At 30.4% G+C, this 6,693-nt stretch overlaps 1 long non-coding RNA gene across 2 annotated transcripts; it reads left to right on the plus strand.

The window, feature by feature from the left end:
* Positions 1-2,941: 2,941 nt before the first annotated feature.
* LOC145615167 (uncharacterized) lies at positions 2,942-5,241 on the plus strand. Of its 2 annotated transcripts, none has more exons than XR_014107243.1 (2): positions 2,942-3,022; positions 5,030-5,241. It is a non-coding gene; the product is annotated as an uncharacterized LOC145615167 (long non-coding RNA). The 2 variants fall into 2 exon arrangements; XR_014107242.1 differs by having other exon boundaries at positions 2,949-4,924.
* The last annotated feature ends 1,452 nt before the right edge of the window (positions 5,242-6,693 follow it).

Consider the following 6,693-nt stretch of genomic DNA (forward strand, 5'->3'; position numbering starts at 1 on the left):
ATTCTTTTTTCATTTTATTTTTCTAAGAGTAATCCATTTGTAATCCCGAAATTTAAACTTATATACTAAAATTTTACTTAATACGTAGTATATTTTAATTTATATTTTTTTACAATTCCAAAGCCACACTTTAAAATACCTTGATACCACTATCCAACATAATAACTATATTTTTAATTAAGTCATTAAATTATTAGATTTTATTTGTCATGTAATTTCTTAAAATTGCTAATGGAACAAATATTTCAAGTTCGTAGAGAGGATGAGATAATGAGTCGTGTTTTACTTGAATGAGAAAAATGACTTGGCTAACTAACTTTTGAATAGTTAAAGAGAGAGGTTTAGGAATTAGGTTGTCTTATGTATCATAGTCAGAAAATGAAGACACTCTTTGTTACCGGAGAATAAAGACAACTTTGTCGATGCCTTGGTTCCAATGCCCCACTTAAAGAATTATACTTTGATTGCAATCAAATTGTAATTTAGTTGTATAGTGAGTACCCATTTATGTATGTATTAATAGATACTTCCTCTATTTTTTAATAGTTGCAATTAGGGGTGAGCAAAAATTCCGGGTACCTGGAATTGGAACCAGAACCGGTTAGGAACTGGCGGGTCCGGAACCGAGATTGGACCCGGTGGTTCCAATTCCGGGTAATAAATTAAGGACCCGGTTATAACCAATTCCAATTCCAATTCTCAACTTTTTGGAACCGGAACCGGTTGGGTACCCGGTTACCCAATATATCCTAAACTAAATAAATTTTAAATAATAAAAATATATTAAATGTATTTAATTTGTAAAATAAAAAAGTATTATTAATACCTAACATGAATACAAATAGCTTTAGGGGTGTCCATAATTCGGATAAAAACCGAAATCCAATCCAATCCAAACCGAATTATCAATTCGGATCGGATCCGAACTTTAAATCGGATTGGATCGGATTGAGATTTTTTGGAAATTCAGATTTTCGGATTGGATCGGATTTACCCTAATTGGATCCAATCCAAACCGAAAACCGAATTGTAAAATTAAGCTTGTATAAATATGGATTTCTTTATTTTTTGATATTTAGCTCAAATACTTACTACTACAAAAAATAAATTAGGGAGACTTTGTATTAATTAATTAATGACTTGACGTTGAACTATTTATTTTACTCATTATTTTAAAGACTTTTATTAGTATTAAAGCTTTATTTTTATAATTGTATTAGGAGCTAAAAAATAATGTATTATTATTCGGATTTTCGGATCGGATCCAATTAACCGAATTTTAATTCGGATTGGATCGGATTGGATTAAGAGAGAAATTCGGATCGGATCGGATTGAAAAATTGAAAACCGAATTATATTTCGGATTGGATCGGATTTGGACTAAATCCAAACCGAAAACCGAACGGACACCCCTAAATAGCTTAATGTATATATAAATATAAGTATTAAACGCTAATAATGATACTGACTATAATAAGAATTATAATTTGTATTATATTTTAACAATTACATACATAAGTGGGTACCCGGAACCGGAACCGGTACCCGGTGGTTCCAATTCCAATTCCTAAATTTTAGGATCCGATCAAACCAATTCCAATTCCAATTCCAATTCCAATTCCGGTTCCGAATTTTAGGACCCGGTTTCAACCAATTTCAAGTCCGGGTCCTAAAATTTTGACCGGGTACTCGGTTTGCTCACCCCTAGTTGCAATACACATTTTTTTACGCTATTTAAGAAAAGTGGGGTTCAGATGATGTAGTTCTCTTTAAAATAGGGTGAGAGGTTTTTTGGAGAATAATTTAGTGGGTCATGTGCTTTAAATAAGAGAAATATTACAACTTTTCACAAAAAACTTACCGTTTATAGTGTGTTGTAAATAATGTGACATTTTCATTTTAAGGAAGTGTTGCAAGTATTAAAAAACGGAGGAATTATTATTATGTCCTTGTTTCTCTCCTCACTGGTTGACACATAAGCACACTACCTATCCAAATTTAACTCCATTACCACATAATTTCTTTTTTTCCTTTTTTTTTTAAAAAAATCATGGTTACTGACTTATTGTAATAAATTATATAGGACTTTTCTATATCTTAACCCCCTAACTTTTTGTTTTCTACGATTTGCCTCCCTCCTCTTTTTGAGAAATTTACACTATAACCCCAAAATATATTTAGTTTCTATACGGTAACCTTGTCGTTATCTCGTTATTAACAAATTCCGTTAATTGGACTCACTCTCCACATAATAATATTTTTATCGATTGGCATTTTGGAAATTGTTTCGTTTAAGGTTTTGGGGGTTATTTTGGTTTTTAAGTGATCAATTTGGGCTCAAATTTTGAAAAAAACACACATAAATGCCTCTTTTAGCGTATAAAAATGTCTCGTTTTTTAGTATGCACGTTCTTAATTAAAATAGCCCTATCTTTTTTAGTATGCACGCTCTTAATTAATTAAAATAGCCCTATCTTTTTTAGTATGCACATTCTTAAAATAGCCTTATACGATAAATGTTTATGAGATACCACAAGGTCAACAACATTACACTATAATTAAACTACACATATAATACTTTTAATCTTACAAGTTTTCCAACACTAATTCAATTTTTCCGATTCATAACTTAATATCATAAAATGTACTTAAAAAAGAGTAATTAGAGACAGAGAAAGTACTATCTATCATATAAAGCCTTATATATATATGTGGATGGAAAAAGTTTGTAGTACAAGAAAACAAAGAAAAAAAAGGTTTCGAAATTCAAAGATAATTGCAATAGATTCACAACAAAATGGCAACATCCTTACAACATGACATCTTTTAAATGTTCCTTGGCTCACTATGGCGACATCCTAACGCTTTCCCCTTCACAATTTTGTTCTCTTTCATTCTATAAATGACTTTTCTATTTTTTTAACTCTTCATTCCACCTTATACTTCTCTCTCACAAATCAGCTTATTGTAGGCTCGTTGAATGCTCTATTCTACACCATTTTGAAGCATCCAAAATTCTAAGGTGTGCTATTTTCAATTGCTGATTTATCAAAATTTAAGTAGTTGATAATTACATTATTTATCGAGGCAGGACATTTCATTAAAGATTTTTCTTTATATTTTTTGTTACTATGTCTTTGTTTTACAATAATAATTTATACAAGATTATTGAGGGGAAAACATGTGAGCGCATTATACTTGGTGTATTGTCTTTTTGTGCTTTTAAATTTGTTAAACTTGGTGCATATAAGTGTATTTATTAATGTTGCAACATCAAACTTGGATTGTTGGTTCAGTTTTCTCCTACTAACTAAGTAATATTAATCTCTGAATTAAACGTCAAGTTTGATTGTAACTTGGTTGTTATCTGCGAACTAATTGTTTTTCTTTTATACGTTTTATACAATTCTATACGAATAGTTTAATTAGCTTCTAATGCCTTCATATTGTTCGATTTTTAACAAAAAAATTAAAAAATTAAAAAAAAAAAAAAAATCAAGTGATGTCAAATGTTTTGATTTGTTTTATATCAAAAATTTTCCTCTCTCATATTATAACGCGTATAGGCATAGCCTAATGCTTTTTAGGTATCCCAGAATATTATGCATATACTACGGAGTAGTTTCTAACTTTATTATTTTTATTTTACATCATATTAGCATAATACATTAACTTTTTATCTTTTCCATAAAAACTACATTTACATTTGTCCAAAGTTTGTGTCATTTATTACTTTGAATTTACTCCCTTTGTCCCCAAATGATAGTCTTTTATGGGCAAAAATCACGGGAATTAAAATACTTAATTAAAGTTAGTAAAATTACATTGAAAAGATAATTTTATATTGAGTATGTAAAATTATAGAGAGCGAAAGAAAATAATAAAAGTATGTTGAAAAACAAAATTTACATGAGAAAGTTCAATTTGCACAAATATTGTTGCAATTGGAAGAGATTTTAATAAAAAATTGATATTAATGGTACTTGAAAAAAACAAATGAGACTATCATTTTGGGACTAAAATAAGCCATAAGGGACTATCATTTGGGGATTGAGGAAGTAATTTTTTTTTTTTTCCATACGAATTACAAGTATAAAATATTCTCTATCTAAAGTTTCCTCAATTACCATTATTTATTTCTTTTTTACCTTTCCCAAAAAAATATCCTACTTTCAAAATACTCTTAGCTCAGTTAGATGTCGTGTAAAATAAGGAATAAACACTACTCCCTCCGTTTTTAAATACTTGCTCCACTTTTCTTTTCTGACCGTTTTTAAACACTTGTTCCATTTCTTTTTTTGGAAAACTTTTATAATATTTAATTCATTTTTCACATTTAGTGGACCAACATAATACTTTATCTCCTCCTATTCTTCTACTACTTTTGATTTTTATTGTTTTTTATTCTCTCAACTACTCCACTACCTCCATATTTTATTACTATCTTCAATTTTTCCTAAAACTCCGCACATAAAGAAATGAAGCAAGTATTTAAAAAAGGAGGGAGTATTTTTATATATATGTGAAATAAAATTCGCAGATACCAACTAAGTTACAAATAAATTAGATGAATATGTATATTTGGAGACAAAAATTACTTATTAGATAGGAGGGAATCAAACCAAGTATCCAAATTTGATGGTGTAACATTAATGAGTACATTAAGTATACACCAAAGTCAATTAAAGAAAGACATGCACCAAGAGAGCACTACACTAATCATAGTGTGTTCATGGGTCTTCCTTTCAATGGCTTTGTTATAAGGTTGTTATAATTATTCTAAGAGAAAGTAATATTAAAATCTAGAGAAATCACTTGCTGTTTTCCTGCCTTGATGAATGGTATAATTATCTACTATCTAAGTTTTAAGATTTGAAAGAAATCTGCACAATGGCTAGGTTCATCTTTAATCGAAAGACAAAAGGTAAAACTATGTAGCATAGTTCTTATTTGTAAGTTGACTTATAAGATTTTGAGGATGACAAGCAAACTTGTGGCTGATGATATTTTAAGCATGTTGTGTAAGCAGATGTTATTCAACACAAAGAAAGGATATTGAGGAGAAGTATGAAGATCTGGAGCAGTGGTGGAGCTATTAAGGGGTGCCACGCCATTTTTTTTTTTAATAATTTTATTAAGTTAAAAGTGTAAACATAGGTTATATACAATTTTATTAAGTTAAAGGTGTAATTAACATCAAATTAGCTTTGTCATAGTGGTAATGCATTGAATTTGTGTAAAGTCTTGAGTTCAAGTCTTCTCACAAGCAATTTTTTTAGTTAACACATTTCTATTATCACGCTTGCCAACGCATGTTTTTGACGCTTAATAACTTCAATTATCAACATCATAAAATTATAAAAAGTGGATATTAATAAAATGTATAATATAGACAATTCATACAAGATCCCACATGATAATATTTTATCGTATCTATAAATCACAAAATCGAGTCAAAGTGTAGCGTGTGAATAGGGTAAAAGTAAACGGTGTCAACTAAAAATAAAAGAAGGAAGTATTCTACATTTGCCACTGAATTCTGGAGCTAGCATAAAAATCATCATGGGTTTATTCATGAAGACTACTATTAACTAGGCAAAATTGGTCTTAACAATACTAACTATAGCTTGAGCTCACCCAAAAGTACGACCACAGGCGAGTGCAGCCCATACCATGAACTCTGAGCTACGATGTATCCTACATCCCAAATTAAACTATGAGTTTGTTGCAATAAATGGCATAGATGATATGACATAATGGACGTACTAAATATTTCATATCTAATATTTCATATGGGCTTAGGTGCAAGAAATAACATAGAGTAGAAGGCATAGTCTGTTGGAAGTTCTTGAAGTAAAACCAAGAAAGTTACCGTATTTATTCTTTTGACCATTGGGATTTAATGGCTATTGGAATCCCTTAATTTTAGCTTCCTCTTATTGCTAATTTAATGGGCATTATTGCTGATTTATGTTGTTACTTAAAAACTAGCCGTTACCCCTTTTAATGTTGATTAAAACTAGCTCTTATTGGGGAATAATGGGTGGATGTTATACCACTTGATTGATGACCATTTTCCCCTTAATTGCCGGTTGTTTTTACTCCCTCCATTGCCTTATAAATAAACTTTATTCACCTTCGAAAGAAACAACAACAACAACACAACCTAGCCATCTTTAATTTCTTACCTTCTCTTACAAAATATCCCTTTGGTTTTTGGGCAAGTATTCTGAGTTCCAGTCGGGTTTGTGAGTGCACACAAATTCCGGCGCCGTGCTTATCCTGGAGGGCGACCGCTTGATGTCTACTACACCCGGGTAGCGCAGAATCGTCTTTTAGGTCAGTGGTTTACCACGACGCGGCAATTGTCAATTGGTCTACACAACATTGAGATAAGTATTTTTCCGTTTAATTTTGCTCATATACTAACATATCATGTATTGTATTTTACCTTTAATTTCATTTATGTTATCTTATGCACCAGAGCTTATAGTAGCTTATGGTGTTGGCTGTTCCGCTTAAGATCGTGTTATCAGCTGCACTCAAGTCATAATTGGTGTTATTGAGGTTAATTTTGTCTGCCATTTGACAATGTAAATATTAAAAATCAAGTAATAATGTTGAGGAGACCAAGATTTTCAAGTGTTTTTTTTTTATTATTTTTTTTTAAAACCGTACCCTTAATATATTGTA

This window comes from Chenopodium album, chromosome 25 (genome assembly GCF_948465745.1).
Source record: "Chenopodium album chromosome 25, dcCheAlbu1.1, whole genome shotgun sequence".
Lineage (NCBI taxonomy): Eukaryota > Viridiplantae > Streptophyta > Magnoliopsida > Caryophyllales > Amaranthaceae > Chenopodium > Chenopodium album.